The 16998-nt window shown below is 55.1% G+C and overlaps 2 long non-coding RNA genes across 2 annotated transcripts in view; both read left to right on the forward strand.

Annotated features, from left to right (window-relative positions):
• The window catches only part of LOC149852127 (uncharacterized), a 45017-nt gene extending 41523 nt beyond the window's left edge, over window positions 1-3494 (forward strand). Inside the window, exon 4 of the long non-coding RNA XR_016439293.1 lies at window positions 2720-3494. This is a non-coding gene — a long non-coding RNA (uncharacterized LOC149852127). The remainder of the gene's footprint in view (window positions 1-2719) is intronic.
• Window positions 3495-4826: 1332 nt separating this feature from the next.
• The window catches only part of LOC149852128 (uncharacterized), a 38412-nt gene continuing 26240 nt past the window's right edge, over window positions 4827-16998 (forward strand). Inside the window, exon 1 of the long non-coding RNA XR_016439280.1 lies at window positions 4827-4921. This is a non-coding gene — a long non-coding RNA (uncharacterized LOC149852128). The remainder of the gene's footprint in view (window positions 4922-16998) is intronic.

Genomic DNA, 16998 nt, shown 5'->3' on the forward strand with positions numbered 1-16998 from the left:
GAATCTGCTTAGGCAGAAAAGCCCCTCATGTATTTGTTATTGTGGTTCATATTCTGGTCCTCTCCCCCCTCAAGTGCTACCTGTGCTGCTGTCAGAGCCTCCTGAGCAAGGTGTGAGGGGTGGGAGAGATTTTTTAAAGACCCACAAAAGCTTAGCAAAACACTGAGCTGATTTTCTAGAAAAAATGAAAATAATGAGACAAAGTCCCTGGCCTATCCCCATGGCTCAGGCCAAGGCAGAGAGTGGACAATTTGTTGCAATTATCTACTTTTTCGTTTATGTAAAGGACAAAACCCGCAAAGTTATTGTTCATCCTCACTAAGGGCCCAATCCAAAGTCCTTGGAAGAGCATGGACAATCTACCCAGCTTGGGATCAGTCCCCACTGGGCTGCTGTGTTTCCCAACACTGACTGATCAGGGTCTCAGGCCAATGTAGGAATGATATTGTAGTGTTTCCTATTCATGGGTTTCCATATAAAGAGAGACGGAGGTCTGTGGCTGTGCACCAGGCAGGGCCAGTATTTGCAACAGAGTTTGGCTTTTCTGAAGCCCTCTGGAAGAGGTGGATCACGTTCAAACCTGTCCAGTCCTCCCCACGCTCCTCCCCTCCCCTGCCTCAAGTTTTCATCATATGCACAAAGGTGCAAACTTCCCCAAGGGAGCCGAGAGCTGAGCTGCTTTCAGAGCAAACACATCTTATTCCAATGTCCCTCTGCTTGCATAGGAGATGTGCCTTCTTCAGGCAGTAGCAAGCCCAGGCAGACTACCGGATGGAGGGGAGGGAGGCCACTGATCATCAGCAGCGCTGCTTCTCCTGCACTTTCAAACCTAGAGACGTTATCTAGGAAACCCACTAAGATACGTGCTTCTTTTTCCTTCTTCCTTTGAAAGTGACCTCTCTAGGTGGCTATTCAGTTATTCAGAAATCTTCATCTGCCTCTGGGTTCACAGGATGAAAATCCACGAGGTGGGAGAGTGAGCAAAGCAGAAATCGCTGCTTAGTAAGACCTACAAGAAACTAAATGAGCAACAGAGTGTGATCCAAATGGAGATCAGCAGGGGGCCATCACCACGGGCAGAGGGAGCCATACTGCCCATGGCAGGAGCAGGAAAAGAGATCTAGCTGAATTGGGCAGGTAGGGCCCGATCCTTAGCCGTGGAAGCCTGCAGAGGGTCCCACTGATTCTGGCAGATTTTGGATCGGGATGGGATGCTTGCACTAAGAGAGAGGCCAAATGCAGTTGGAGGTAACAGGTGCTGTCCAGTGACTTCACTGGCCCTGCATCTCCTGGCATTTCACTTCTGCTCACATCTCTTCCATGACCACCCTTCTCCAGAGCAGAACCAGGCCAATACAGAAAGCCTCCCACTGACAGAGAGGCCATCAAGTTTTAAAATGAATGTGCTTGAAGCATAATTTAATCCTTTCCTCTTCACTTTATAGACCTGATCCAGAGCAAGGAGCCTTTCCATTGACTCTAGGGGCTTTGCATCACATTTGTAAAGACTATTCTAGCAAAGACATTTAGGATAGAAATGCTCGGGAGATTTTTTAAGCATTTTTTAAGTATTAGAGAACCTCCCAGAAAATCAGACTATATTCACAAATGCTGATATTCACATGATTCAAGCTCTTACACTCAATGATCCAATCATGAGACAGAGACATAAACATGTGACATACAACCAATCAAACACTGACTACTCTGTAGGGACTTCTCAGAAAGCTACAGAGCAAAAAATATTCATTAAAATTATTTTACTAATAATGTTGAGTAGAAGATCGGGGTTCTTAGGACAATGTGATGTGTTTAGGGGGAAGTGAAACCAATGAAATGGTTCATTATGAATGATGAATTATCTACCTGGGAGCTGGAGCAAGCCCACCATGTGCACAGCCAGTGGATGTGAATTAACCAGGGAAATAAACAGGGGAAGGCAAAGGCAAAGGACTGGATCTGTGTCCATTCCAGTAGAGAAGTGCTGGGGACTGGGGAAAACGTAGAGAAAGAAAAAGGCAAAAACTAAGGGGAAGAAGTGTGAAAAACCACAAGAAAGGGGAAGAGAGATGAGATTACTCTGCCTTTGAGCAGCTTTGGCTCGGCCTAAATAGCTCAATATCACTTTCTACAGACAGGCCTGCCACAGACAAGGGCTTTGAGACCAGGGAAAGTTAACATGGAGATTAAAACATCAGAGGGCTGTTTCTTTAGTGGCTCTGACATGCCGAGTAATCCCGTGCCCCAAAGCCTTCGAAGGAAGGACATAGAGTAACGCCTCCCACTGGCTGGCCATATGCAGGACCTCTGATCTCCGAGAGGCTCAGCTCCTCTCGGGAAGAGGCTGGGAGGTTTACCAGGAAGGCACGGAAGAAAGAGCCATCCGGAAGGAAGGGAACCAAGTGTTTCAGTGGCACAGGGGCCTTGTCAGTCACAGAGAGGGATTATATCCTGCCACAGGCCAGGAGCAGCAGCACTGGGCTGAACCTCCGGGGATGCTGGGCATGTTGGAGGATGGGGCTCCTGTTTGGTAAGTGTGGGGTGGGTGGGGGTTGTTCCTGCGACAAGGAAATGCTTCTGTGAAATACGGCCCGTGAGCGGGCACTGGCGTTATCCATGGCAGCAGCGCGTTCCTGGGTCGCTGCAGTGATTCTGGGCGTGATTCTTTCATTGGAGTGGGCAGTAACAGCTGGGCCTTTGTTTGTGTCTTTTTCCATAGATTCCTGTCATTGGAGACGGTAAAGAACATGGGACGCATTGATTTCACCAGAGCCGAAACTGCGCTTTGTGTCTGTGAATTTACCTGCAACTCACTCCCTTGCTAACAGCTCCAAAAAAAGGCTGCTTTCCACAACGGGCCTCGAGGGCTTCTGGATGGCGTGTGCAACCCTTGTGGGTTTCGGAGGGTGAGGGCTGGGGGGCAGCGAGCACCTTGGTTGTGCGTGTGTTGCAAGAGGTCTTTCTTGGGAGTCTTTTGTGCCTGCCTACCTTTCCTGCTGCTTTCACAGAACCCCCTGGCTGTGTCCCACCCCTCTCCTCTCTCCTACTGCAGGGCAATTATTATTATTGAGACAACATCCTTGGACCCTATGTGGATCTGATTTATTTTGCTCTGTTGGACTGAGCCATAGCAGGTTTGCTAATTAATGCAGGAGCCAATGCTACCTTCTGCCTAGGTTTTTAAACTCTCTCTGGTCACAAGATTCCTCCTCTTGGCAAAATAAGCTGCACATGAAATGTATGAAGCGGCAAGCGTCACGGGCACGCTGTATTTTGAGGAAAAGACCTCATGCCCCCGAGGTTACTTTGTTTTGAAAATAGATGTATTCCCCACAAGCTGGTTGTTTCGATGTAGGCAGACACCCCAGCTCCTCCTGTACAGCAGCCTTGGTATCAAAAAGGCCTTTATGCCTGTAAGAGAAAGGTAGCAGCTGGAAATCCCTCCCTTCAAGTGTTTCAAGCAAAACTGTTAAAATAAAGGCTTCCCGAACCAACATGAGCTGTGTGTTTGGTCCCTTCTAGCAACAGGGTGAGTATGGGCAGAAGGGCTTTGGTTCTTGTAAATAAAATAAGGCATAAAAATGAACTGAGGGTGGGAGCAGCAGATTATGAGGCCTCCAGTCCCTGGCTTGTACAAGGTAGGGGGAAACGAGGCAAGGCCTCTCCCCGCTCCCAGCCAGCCCTGACTTATGGCTGCTGAATGATCTTTCCCAGGCCGAGCCTGCTCCGCAGGGCTGCTGAACCCGGCAGGGACAGGCTGGGCCAGACGCTGTAATGAATACTCGCGGGGACGGTTTGGGGCCTGCGGGGCCGGCTCGCCCCATTGTGCCCCGATTCCATGCCTGCTCCCTCCACAATGCCGGAGGTGACTGATTTCCCAGCCGAAACCCGCAAGCCAGACAATGGGGCAACCCGCATTGTCTCCGCCGGCGCGGGCAGCACGGCCAAGTTCAAGGCTGGGCGGGGCCGGCTGGGAGGAGATGCTAATGCGGGCTGTGCCGGGCGGGGATGCGGCGCCCGCGGGTGCGGCCGGCCGGGCTGCGGGACGCGGAGCAGGGAGGCCGGCCCCGGCCGCGGGGGTGACCACTGTGTCCCGGGGCGGGGCGGGGGCTCCCCTCCCGGGCCGCTGCCGCCTGCCCCGTCCCTTCTCCCGGGGAAAGGAGCGGCCGCACGGGCCCGCACAAAGGGGCGATTCAAATTTGTTTCGAGTTTAGCGGATTTGCATGAAAAACGTGTGAGAAAAGCCGGCTCGGATGACCTCATCCCCAGCTGCCATTAACGTTCAATTAGGGGCTGACTAAGGGGGGGCGCAGGCGGGACGTGCGGAGAATCCAGCCTGGGGCTCGGGCTGTGAGAACCGGGAGGCGCTCGGGCCGGCCGGTGCCCCAGCCCCCCGGCAGCAGGCGGCCCGGCCCGCGGCTGTGCCGCACTCGGGCCGGCGGCCGAGGCCGCGGGGGGGCGGGCTCTGCCCTTCCGGCCCCCGCGGCGGGGGGGCCCGATCCCCGCGCCGGCCCCAGACACGGGCCGAGGCGGCCGGGCCCCGCAGCCCGTCTGCGTCCCGCCTTTTGTTCGCCTCTGACACGCGCGCTTCATGCCCCGGCCCCGGCCCCGGCCCCGGCCCCGGCCCGTGCCACAAGCACTCCCGCCCGCGGCCCCGCCACCCCCTGCCGCGCCCGGAGCCGCCGCCGGACCGCGCCCGCCCCAGGTAAGAGAGCGTCGCCTCCCCCGCTCCCCGGGGCGGCCGCTGGCACCGCCCGCACGCACCGCCCCGCGGCCGGCCCCGAGCCCCGACGGCGCCGCGGGCCGGGCAGCCGGCTGTCCGGAGCGGGAGCACGGGCAGCCGCCGCGCCCGGGGACGCACGCACGGACACAGCCCGCGGGGTGGGACGCTGCGGAGCACGTCGGGCGGATGACAGGCTGAGTACGTGGAGAGGGAGACGCTGGGGGACAGGCGGGGGGAGGTTGCGCGGGACGGCGAGATGCGTGGGGTGGGTAGACGGAGGATATGAGGCAGAGGTAGGTCGCTCGGCTGTGTGGGGGTGGAGGGGCAGCTAGGAAGATGGAGCACAGGTGCCGCGAGAGACAGGTGGGGCGACCTGCAGGGCCCGGCGGAGTGCACGGGGCAGCGGGCGGCGCGGGCTGCCGCCGGGGACGCTTCCGTGGTGGCGGGCGGCGCCGGCTCTCGGCCTCGCACCGGCTCAGCACAAAACCTCCGCTGGCCCGCGCCCCCGGGGCGGCTCTGTCCCCTGCCCTGCGCGGGGCGGGGCGGGGGCTTGGGCCCGGCGTGGCGGTAGCCCCTTCCCGCGGGTCCCGGGCTGCTCCAGCCGGGCGGGGGTGGCGCGGGGAGCGGGCGGGCAGCGCTCCCAGCTCCGGGGCAGCGGCAGGAGCAGCCCGGCGGGGCTCCCGGCCCTTCCCGCGGGGAACTAGAGCCGTGGCGCTAACCCGCGTGAGCGGCCGCAGCCCGGGGCAGCCCCGGGTTTGACGCGCATCCGGCTAGGCCGGGGCCCCGGGCCGGCCCTGGCCCTCTGCGCTGGGGGCAGCCCCCGCCGGCTGCTCCCCTCCGCGCTGCCGGGCACTGACCCCAGCTTGATCCGCACCCAGCGTCGCCCCCGCCCCTGCGGATCAAGCGGACCCCGGCTGTTCCCGTCGGGGCCGCGCTGGGGGGAGGCGGCGAGGCTCTGGGGCGGCGGGGGGCTGCGCGGAGCCGCCCGGGCACAAAGCAGCCCGGGCCCGGCCACCATTCCCAGCCGCCTCGCTCCCCAGCCCCGGGGGGGGGGGGGGGGGGGGGGGGGCTCCCTTCTGAGCCACGTCGGGAAATATATTACCCGCCCGCTACGCGCTCCCATTGACGGAGATAAAGATGCAAATGAGGCGATTTGCATGCGATTAGCATACAGGCAGATCGCGGGAGGAGGGGCCGGGTGCGCAGTGCAGCGTGGGGGAGGGCGCAGGAGCCGGGAGCGGAGCCCGCAGTGCCGCCCGCTGCCCGCGCCCCCGGGAGCCGAGCCCCGCCGGCCCCGCGGCTGCAAGCGGCGCCCCCGCACCCGGCCTGGCACTCGGGCCCGTGTCGCTGCGGAAGGCAGCGCCGTATTCTTGCCTCCCGAGGCCGGGGGCGACCTGCCCGGCCCCACGGGCCTCAAGGGCGGGAGGCGGCACGCCCTCGCCTCCAAGCCCCCGGGCCTGGGCAGGGCCTCGCCGGGCACCGGGGCTGCCGCTGCGGGGCACTGGCCGCTGCCCGCCCGCGGCGCCCCCCCTCCCCTCGTACCCACACACGCACCCGCCGGCGTCTAGGCCCCGCGGGATCGGGCCGCCCGGGGACCTCGGGGAGCCTCCGTCCCTGGTCGCTTCCGAGAGCGGCCGAGGCTGCGGCCGCTCCGCCGGGGACCGTCCTGGGCCTGGAGCAGGCGGCTGGGCGGCATGCGACCGCCCGGAGGTGTGCGGGGCGGGGCGGGGGCTGCGGGGCCCGGCTGCTCTCGCGCACCACAGGCAGCCGAGGGCGGCGTGCCTGCGTGCGGATGGGGTTCACTTCACATATATATATATATATATATATATATATATATATATATATATATATATATGAATAATAGATATATGAATATAATGTTATATTATACCGTATATTTACCTTAATAATATACAGTTGTTTCGAATATATAATACGATATAATCTATTTCCATGTAAACGTATGTACTATATTACAGATTATATATCCTATAAATAATATTTCATAATATATATTACAACCAGAGAGAGAGTAATGTCCATATATGGGCCAGGCGGAATCGCAGCCTTTGCGAGGTGGGACGGCCCTATTATATTTTATATATACACACACATATCTATCTATCTATCTATCTATGTTTATTTTGCCGTTATATTTTATACATACGTTCATATATGTGTGTGTGTGTGTGTGTGTGTGCATGTGTGGTATATAATAACATTACAGAGATTTAATTATATAACGTGTTAAACACACACACGCACATGCACACGCAGCATATTACATACACGAGGAGTGGCCACGGCTCTGAATAATCTAGGTATAATCACATGGCAATACACAACACACCGTGACATTTATAGTCAGTATATTGTGGTGAATTAAACATATATCATATCAATATTATTATGTCATAGTATTGTTTTTAAATAAGCATAATTTTATAAAATACATTATATATAATTATTATCATATAATATGATATATATATATTTGTACACGCACTACATTATATGCTAAACATGTATTATATAAAGAGGATCTTTTCAGTCTACGTGTCTGGTATATATTTAATATAGATTTGTCCACAGACACGCAAGCACACACGCGTCTACACGTATTTCCAGGGCTCGGATTCACAGACCAGCCTCACTCTTACCCGGCTCCTCAATCACTGGGGCTTGTGCTTCGAAAAAGAGCCGGAGCCTTTATTTCCTCGAGCCTTTCGCTTGGCTGTAGAAAAGTGGGGATTTTTTTTTTAATGTACTTCTATTTTTCAAAGCCCAACGGAGGGACCTTGGAGCTAAAGGGCAGGAGCAGGGGGCTGTCAACAAGGGGCCGGCACCGGCGGAGGTCTGGGGTATGGGGCGGCTGTGAAATGCTCTGGGGCTGCCGGCGCTGTGACACGGCGCCACTCCGGATCAGGACCAGGGGCTCTGGAGGCGCGTGCTCTGGCTTTGTGTGCGTGTGTCCAGCTCCTCGCTCTTTATATTACATATCTATCTATCTATCTATCTATCTAGATATAGATGTGTAGATCTAGATATAGATAGCTAGATGGGTGGATAGACAGAAAGAATGATCTGCAGCCCGGGCTGCGTGACACGGAGAGCTCACGTCTGCAACCCCGCGCCTGGCCGGGGATGCTCAGCCGTGTGCCGCGCCGCGCCCGGGCTGCTATGTGGGCAAACACCATTCCCGAGATAAACCCGGGGGTTTCAAACGAGAACCCGCGGTGTTAAAAACACCCTGCCCCGCGCTGGGCTTGCTGAGTTCGTTGCAAGAGAAGAAGTAATGCTCGCGGAGCTTTCCGCAGTCACAAATGCAGTGAAAACGAAGAGGACTTTTCCAAGGGGTGCCTGGAGCCTAGGGCGGGGGGGCTCGGGTGTCTGGGGGGCCTCGAGTCTGACACCATGCCGAATCGCCGGCCTAGGTGGTTATGGGCCCTATCCTCTCCCTCTCGATAGACAGCCAGCCGGCCAGCCAGCTATCGACATGTCTGGGCAGAGAGAGCCAGCGCTGCTCTCTCTCGTACCTAGAAGACCCTTCTCTCACCCCGTGGAGAACCACGGATCGGGCTTCGCATGGGCCGCATCCGATTTCTCCCACGTCCATCGGCGGAGGTTTGCGCCTGAAGCCTTGCGGGACTGGAGCTCGCCCAGCTAGATGTGAGAGAGGGCCGATACGGGCCGTGACAGTCGACAGCCGTGGTTCCAAACCTTAGAGATGGTTCACACGCGCACACGCACGCACACACGCATACACGCACGCATACACACGCGCACACACACACGCACACACACACGCGCGCGCACACACGCAAACACACGCATACACACGCACACACACGCACGCACACACATATGAGAGAGAGAGGGGTGTTGCACCGCTCTCTGCGTAGAGAGATCTCGATAGCTGTCTGCCTGCGAGGGACACGGAGGCAGGATGTGGCCCATACCCAGACGGCACAGGCCGTGACTGAGGCCCGCCGGCCGGCGGCTCCGCGGGCGCGGGGCGCGCCGGGAGCGGGCTCTGTCCGGAGCGGGGCAGCGCGCAGGTCGCACCTGTTGGACGCGCGTGACCTCCCCGGGCCCGCGTGGCACAGCGCACGGGGCGACTTGCACACAGGACCCGCAGCCGTGCCCCGCCGGCCCGGGACGCGCGCTGGGCTCACGCACCCCGGCCCGCGGCCGCCCGCCTCCGTCTTCTGTTTGGCGCCGGCCCGGGGCATGATCCGCTCCCGCCGCCGCTGTCCCGACTCCGCACCCGGGGCTTCCCCAGCGGGGCCGGCAGCGGCCGGCTCCCCGCGGCGGAGCGAGCCCGGCCCGGCCCGGGGAGCGAGCGCCTCCTCCGCCGGACTCGGGCTGCGCGGAGCCTGCGCGCCCCGGGCCGAGGCAGCGGCTTCCCTCCTGTCCAGGGTCCTGAAACGAGCCCCCGCCCTCCCGGGCCGCACGCCCGAGGCGCCCCGTGGAAAGGCCTTCGCGCCCCTCTGCGCCGCGCCCGGCTGCTCCCCACGCCGCGGACGCCAGCGCAGGCGTGGCCGCAGGGGTCGCCGGGGTCCCGTCTCCCCCGGCCCGCAGCCTGCGCCCCGAGCCGGGCCTAGGGGCAGCTACCACGGAGCGGGGCAGACGAAAGGCGGGGAGCAGGGCCAAGGGGGCCCAGGGGGCACAGGGCAGAGCCGTGCCTGTGCCGTGACCGGACGGCAAGCGGGGCCGGGGGTCAGGGACTAAGGAGGGGGAGGGGGAGCTGCTCCCTGCCCTCCTCGTTTGAGCTCGCAGCAGTCCCTCTCTGTGCAGGCCGCTGAACGGGGCCTCAGGACCAGCCTTGCTCGTGCTTGCCCTCCCCGGGTCCAAACGCCCGCTCGGACCCGAGGGCCCGTCCGGTCACCAACAGCTTCTTCCAAGCGCCACGTTTACCGGGATCGGGCAAGTGGCTTCAAACCCCAGCGCCGGGCTCCCGACGTGCAGGGCTTTTACTAACCAGGGAAACTAATTGCAATTCTGCCCACTTTATTACAACGTGCTTGATGTGTAGGTTTGACAGTTGCGGCTTTAAGAGCTTTTAACACTCATTCCTCGACTAGCATCCGAGCAGGCTCTCAGCTATCTTTCAGCTGGTGCCAGAAACCCTTCAGATCCCTACACAGACTTCGCAGGGGCCCCACGCCCCCTCGGAAATCACAAAAAAGGCACCAAATATTCCCTCCAAAATTAGTCGAGAGAAGAGGACGTCAGCAGTCATCTTTCTGTCAAACGGAGCCCGTAGGAGGAATTTGAAAAGAGGGCCACTGGCCTGTCGATACAATAGCGTGTGCTGGCAACCACCTATAATCTGGCCCTTCTGCATGTAATCAGGTACCTAGGGTCCTGGTAAGCGAGATGACTCACGTGTGGAATCAAGTCCTGAATGGAAATGGGACTTAAATAAGAATCCAGGCAAAAAATAGAAGGAAAGAAGCAAGGAATTGCTTATAAAGAAAATGTCTGCAGGTTTCAAAGTAAGACACCTGTCTCAAAAAACCCAAAACAGGGCTGGAAGAGTTCACCCAAGTCATCTAGGCCAACTGCCTGCTCGAGGCCGGCTCATCCCAGTCAAACCATCCCAGGCAAGGGTTTGCCCAACCTGCACTAAACATTCCCAGTGACAGCTTCCTCCAGCTGTTTTGTGCCCCTGCTGACCCATGCTCACAGCTGAAGGCTTCTTCCTAAGATCCAGCCTAAATCCCCCTTGGCTCACTGCCACAGACCTTGCTCCTTTCCTCTCTGTCACACTTCTTCTAGCCACTCTCCCCCCAGGACCTCCCGGGGAAATCCTAACCTCACCTGTGTCCACTGTGCATGTGTTTCTCTGCCCCTGCTGGTCACTTTGGGCTCCGCTCACTGCCTTTTCTCTCCCAATTCATTGTCTCAGCAGTAAAATCTCTGTGGCCCTGCTGCCTGGCCAAAGGGCTGGGTGACTGACACCCACCAATTTAAAAATGCCAGTGGAGAATAGAGGCTAAACACATGGCCCTGCAGTGGCTGGGGATGGTTTCCCTGACCCACAGCCAGACCTAAGAGTATATACCAGGGTCCAACACACAGAAGCAGTGCCCCTTCCATGGGCAGCCATTTGCAGACTAGAAAGGAGGCTATCTCCTAGCATGGTGAAACGGACTGCAGGAGTCCCTCCGCATCCTGGTATCGGGGTGAGAACGGGAGCATTGCACTGTGGTCACGTCCCTAACAAAGCGGTCAAAAAAGGTGTGCTGAGCCCTTGTGTTCACCACCAGCCCCAGAGCGACTGCGTGGCACAGCTGAAAGGGCTGTTTACACACCGCCTCTCAATCTTGTCTGCGCTGGGGGAACAGATCAGCCCTTTCCTTTGCAAAGGCAGTCTCCAGGCCAGGTTAAAACCCTTTTGCAAAGGTTGGGGCAGGGCAAAACTCCCATATTTTGTGCAGGGCCATGATGGGTTTGAAAAACCTTGGGGTAAGAGAGTGGGAGCAAAGGAGGCTGGAAGGGAAAGAGACTCAAGGTGATGCAGGGCCTTGAAATGAGCACAGAGGAGCTCCTGTAAACAGGCCGCTGTGGCTGGCGGCCTGTGATTGCAGGTGGAGAATCACGTGAACCGAGTTGATGACTTGTTTTAATTCGTGTATTCTTCCCTGATTTTCTGCTTGTCAGAGGCAGAAGACTGGGTTGGGGGGAGGGGGGAACTGCTCTGCAGAGCCCCAGACAACATCTTCTTGTTCCAGGCAAGGCTCTAGACCAAGGAAAACAGCATGTGCATCTCTCAGTGCCTAACTGCTTCCCAGGAAAGGTGTGACTTCACCTTGGCAAGGGAATCCTGCCCCAAGGAAGGGGTGGTGGAGGGGTAGGAAGTGGTTGAGGAGGCCTGCATGTGGGGTTTGGGTCATGTCGGGGGAAGATCCGTTCCCTCCCCTGCAAACAACATGGATCAGATCAGGAGCAAGAGGGAGCTGAGCCTTGCAATATTTGTCAAACAGGCATCTATTTTAAAAAAGATCTGTGGGGAGGAAATATTCTGGAGAGGAAGCTTTGTGCAGGAATATGTACGTGTGAATTCGCAGCACTCATTAGGCCACTTCTAATTTCAGCTCTGACTCACAGCTGAAAATAAACCAAGAACAAGACAATGAGTATGTGTGTGTGTGCACACTGGGCCCGCACAGGCTGCGTGCACTCCTAGGGGCTGAGGCTGTGATGCTCTGCTGTGGCACGGGTGGAGGCATTGCCTCTGCTGTGTGAGCTCTTTGTGCCCAAGCATCATGTACATATGTGGGTCAGTGCCAAGGATGCTGTTGCAGGGGTGTGCATGGCATGTCTTATATTTTGTGGCTGTTGCAATGCGTGTTTCGGGATGGCTAGAGCTTTCCAACATGTGCAGTCCCCCTGTATTGTGAGTGATAGCTGTAGATGTGCTGATTGACTGTGTGTGTTGTGGGTGGGTTGCTTGTGTGCTGATGCTGTGAGCTATACGTGTAATTTGGTTCTTTGTTGCCCATGTGTTGATGCCATGTTGTACGTGTGTTGGTACTGTGCGGCGTATGTGTGTTCTACCTGTGTACGTGTGCACGTACGCTGTACTGTCTCCGTGTACAGCCTGTTTTTGTGTGTGTGCAATTCTATGCAAAGTGGCAGCATCACACAGTTCCAGGGCATCACTGCTAACTTTGGAAGAGTTCAAGAAGTTGGCCGCTTTGCTCTCTGTAGCCAAGCCCAGCCCAAACAGCCGTGTCTGACACAGAATATTTCACTACAAGATGTGGGGGGGGTGACCCACTCTGGGGCTCTAATCTCCCAGGCATCGTTATAACTGCCCTTATTGAGAAGTAGGGAGGCAGGACTGCAATTAGCCATAGAGCTGCTCGCCTTGCAAACAGAGAGGCTAGGATTATTGCAAATTCATTTCTATTTTCCAGGCCAGTGCTTGTATTCTCTGTTAGCATAAGAATAGAGCCAGGCCCTGTGAACTCCTCCGACCTACTGACCCTTCTCCCCAGAAATGAATAGCAGCACTTTCCGTCCCCCCCCCAGCCTCTCCAGCAGACTTGAGCCATGCCTAAATTCCTAATCAGGGTAATTTAATATATCTTAAGCCCCTGGCTGCTTTATTTTCGCTCCTTTTTTAGTTTGTTTTAGGCATTCACTGGCTCTCACCCCATCATTAGAGCTCCTTATTTGACGGATGTAAGGAGCTGCTATGAGACTACAAGTCTCTTTTTATCTTCTAAATAAGCTGTGCTTCCCTGTAATTAGAATGGTATTCCCAGCTATTGAGTCCTTTCAGGGCTGCTTAACAAAAAACTTGCAGGAGATGAATAATCCCAAACTATAAACTCCACGTCCAAAGCAAATAGCTTGGAGTTTCAAGGCAGCCCTGGCAATGCCGGGCTCAGAGGCTGCAAACCAGACTGAGGGGCAGGCATTCACTCTGCAGTGGGCCTGTCTACAATACACAAAGCAAGGGAGAGTCATACATCACACACACAGACGCACACATTGTACACACACTCACACGTCCACACGTAGATGCATATCTGATGCACACACATCCACAGACATTCTCCTGCCTGCCTCATGTATTCTCACACACACAGAGGCTCTTGGACACATATGCACATATATTACACACACACACTCATTTATATTATACACACTCACATATACACACACACTTTCCACACATACATGCGATACACACATTCACTCCCTCCTCTGTGTACACACGTTGTGCATACAGGCTCTCTCTCGCTCTCTCTCTCACACACACACACAGACATCACATCTTTCAACTTCCAAGGATTTAATCGTACTTGGAAAATAGCTATTTAATCCACTCAGCCAGTGAGAGTTCCTTGTACAGAGATTAAAAATTAAAAGGAGACTCTCAAGCAATATTTAAATAAGTATTTTATTCTCCGTTGTTTGTAAAACTCTAATGGAAGATGGAAAATCCCATTTCTTTACTTGCAAGATGTGTCCTTTCTACACATTTAAGGCACAGGTTTTTCCTGCTGTTTTGACATTCTGAGGACTCTCTTTTGTGGGGGAAAAAAATCAGGTTGGGTGGGAGTGAACTTGTCCTAGTGTAACAAATTGGTGTAGATGCCCTCCGCATGGATGTTCCCGTTTTGGGGAATGGGGCCCAGGACCACACTTCCACCAAACAGCCAGCAGGGGGAGCACAAGACATTGTCATTTTGTAGGTTTTGCAAAACCCTTTGGAATATTTAGAAATTAATTTGCTGGGTGATAGAAAGGTGGATTAGTAACTAAATTAAGGTAGATGGGATTCATCGCCAAGGACTCTCTCAATTAGACTATAATAGCTTTAAGAGGGATCAAAATTTGGGGTCTAATCACTGGGTAATGAGTGACCCTTTAAAAATAAATAACGCAGTGCTTCCCCCATCTTGCAAACCACCCGCGCCTTCAAGGCTTTATGTAACACTGAGGGAGAGGATGTGGCTGAGGCATTTCCACAGCAAGCAAGAGACTGATGGTATTGCAGTGGCTCTTACTGGGCTGTTTGCTGCTGGGGGGCAGAGGTGAGTGAGGCTGTGTCCATTACCCTGGCACCCTGAGAAGCATAGTCCACCTGACAGGGTAGGCAGGTGACCCTCTCCTCTGCTCTGCTGCCGAAGGCAGGGCTGCATGGGGACCATTTCTCCCCACTCAGTCCATGGCTCAGCAGGGCCTTGGCACCCTGATTGGCCTATGTGTGTGTCAGAGCTCAGTGGGAGAATGCATAGCATCCAGACTGCCTGCTGCAGCTCATACCAAGCTCAGTCCCCCGCAGCCTTCCCCGGCCCCTTTGTGCTTTCGATTCCCTGCTGAGCTGCAATACCAGGCCACCTCACTCACCTCCTCCCCGTCCTTCTGAAAAACCAAGTGTTCCATGACATCCACAAACCCCAGGCCTCAATATTACTGGTATGAGAAAAGAGCAAGACTCCTCTCCTAAGCTTTGTGCATCACTATTGTTCCTATTATTATAGTAAGATTTGCAGGCCTCAGCCAGGACCAGAGCCCTGTTGCTGAGGGGGGCCCTGTACACATAGGTCTTTCCCTGTAGGGCTCTCTTTTTCTTTGGTACATAGGCAGGAACAAGCCGTAAAAACAAGGTAGTGCCAGTAGCACTATCCATATGTGGGCAGTCACCTGGGAAGGCCTGAAGGACACAGGAGATGCAGATCCCTCATTTGTAGGTGGGCATCACCCAAAGAGTTTTCTCTGCCCATGAAGAAGACAGTGAGTCTGCCACATCCTGCAGATGTGCCAGCCCACACCACAAACCTTGGACCACACCACGAACCACACCACTGAAGGTCACCTATGGACTAGGCACTAAACCCCACTCCTCCAGTAAAAGTGGCAGCACTGACAGACACACTGTAATCACTAACATGAGGATGTCAGGCTTTATCAAGGGGGTCTCATTTCATGGGACGTTGCCTTTTATGATTCGTTTTTATTTTGTTTCTCTCCACTTTTATGCATCTTAGAAAGCATAAACCTCAAGTTCCTAGCTTCAAATCAAGCCACTCTGCAACATCTCAGGTGCCAGAAAAAAAGCAGTTTTTGTACCAGCCAAAGCCAATGGAGAAGCTATTCAGTGCAGGGTGCTCAGAGAGAATCTGATGACCCCTGTGTAAAACAAAGGAAGGGACATAATAATCAGACAGCTCCTGAAAGATGCCTTTGAGCTGCATTGTCCCCTCCATACCCACCTCTAAGCAGAGACACAGGGCAAGGGGCCATGCCAAAAAAATGGAGCAAGGGCTGGGGTATAGTGGAAATCAGGAGCCCATGACAGAAAGAGTCTGTCCTTCCACTCCTGCAGCATGATCTGTGAAGGGACAATACTGCCATTGGCTCTCAAGCTGTGGCAGGGCCCTGGAGCCTGGGAGGGGGTTAGTCATAATTAATAGTGAATACATCACAGGGCTGTACAGGGGTAGGCAGGTGCCAACTAATAAGCTCCAGTCCCAAAGAGCCTGCAATCTAATAGCAAAAATGATGGCAGCCGGGGGGAGAGGAGGAGGGAAGTCCATGGGGTGCCTCCTCCTTCTCTACAGCCTGAGCACTACCCCCTTTTCCTCATGATTAGGATGGTTGCCAGCAGGAAGAGGGGATTGAGAAATAAAGACGATGGGCATGGAGGGAGGAGGGTAGCACTGCACTAGCTGAATTCCTTCAAGGAAAGGAAAGGAAGACTTCACGTGTCCTGGAAATCCTAAAACACAGGATATATTGGCCTGCAGCTAAAAATGGAAATATTCCAGCGAGACAGTACGAATATTTCTTAACAGCCAGAGCAATTAGGCTTTGGAACAGGGTCCCAAGGGACCAAGTCAAGGCACTGCCACTAGAAGGCTGTTGAAGGAGAGATCAGATAAAGCACTAGAGGGATGAATGTAAGGAAATGTCCTGCATGATGTCGGGTGTCAGACTAGACGGCCCAGGAGGCCTTTTCAATGGGGCCTTATGCACTGGGGTTAATCATAGGCATTTTGCACTTTACAGAAAAACCTGTATCGTTTTTCTCTTTTCACCTTAAATAAAACACACTGTGAAGATGAGAAACAGACACAACATTTTGCAGTTCAGCTGTGCAGCAGCGCTATGGAGCTGACAGGAACCAGCCAGAGCAGAGGCTCTCTAACTGATCCCTGGCCTACTGCACACAAAGCTCAGTCTCTTGGTGCCCTGGCGAGGGGTGTTCCTGGTCTTGCTGTGTGTCCAGAGCTCCCGAGTGCCAGTCTAAAGGGAGGCCAGAACTGAGGCCTGGAGAAGCCGATGCAACTCTGTATGGCAGCTCTCCAGCGACAACCCAGCATTGAATGCAGGGGTAGGAGTTGGTCAGGGGTGTGTGTAGGCAGAGAAGCGATGAGAGGGGGGAATAATACAAAGAGAATTAGGATGCCTTTCTAGAAATCTGGTATGTTGGCTCCTTTGGATACCTGCAGGCGGGCCAGGTTGCCCCTCGCATAGGAAGAGAGAACAGAGTCACTGGGCTCGAAAAGACTGGTGAGAACGGAGGCCCCAACAATTCTCATAAAAGAAGAGGTTGAAGAGCGGGGCTGCACTCTTTACAAGGAAGTAAGAGGGCTTCCAAAGAACGCATCTGAAATCACAGGCAAAAGCAAGAGTGTGGGAAGGGGGTTCAGAAAGCAATGGCAATTTTGAAATAAAACCATTTTGTGTGTAATGAGTGGAAAACTACACAGCAGTGGGGAACATGTGTAGTGGCCCTGGCAGCTGTG

This window comes from Crocodylus siamensis, chromosome 15, assembly GCF_052110815.1.
Source record: "Crocodylus siamensis isolate JL-2025a chromosome 15, ASM5211081v1, whole genome shotgun sequence".
NCBI classification, from domain to species: domain Eukaryota; kingdom Metazoa; phylum Chordata; order Crocodylia; family Crocodylidae; genus Crocodylus; species Crocodylus siamensis.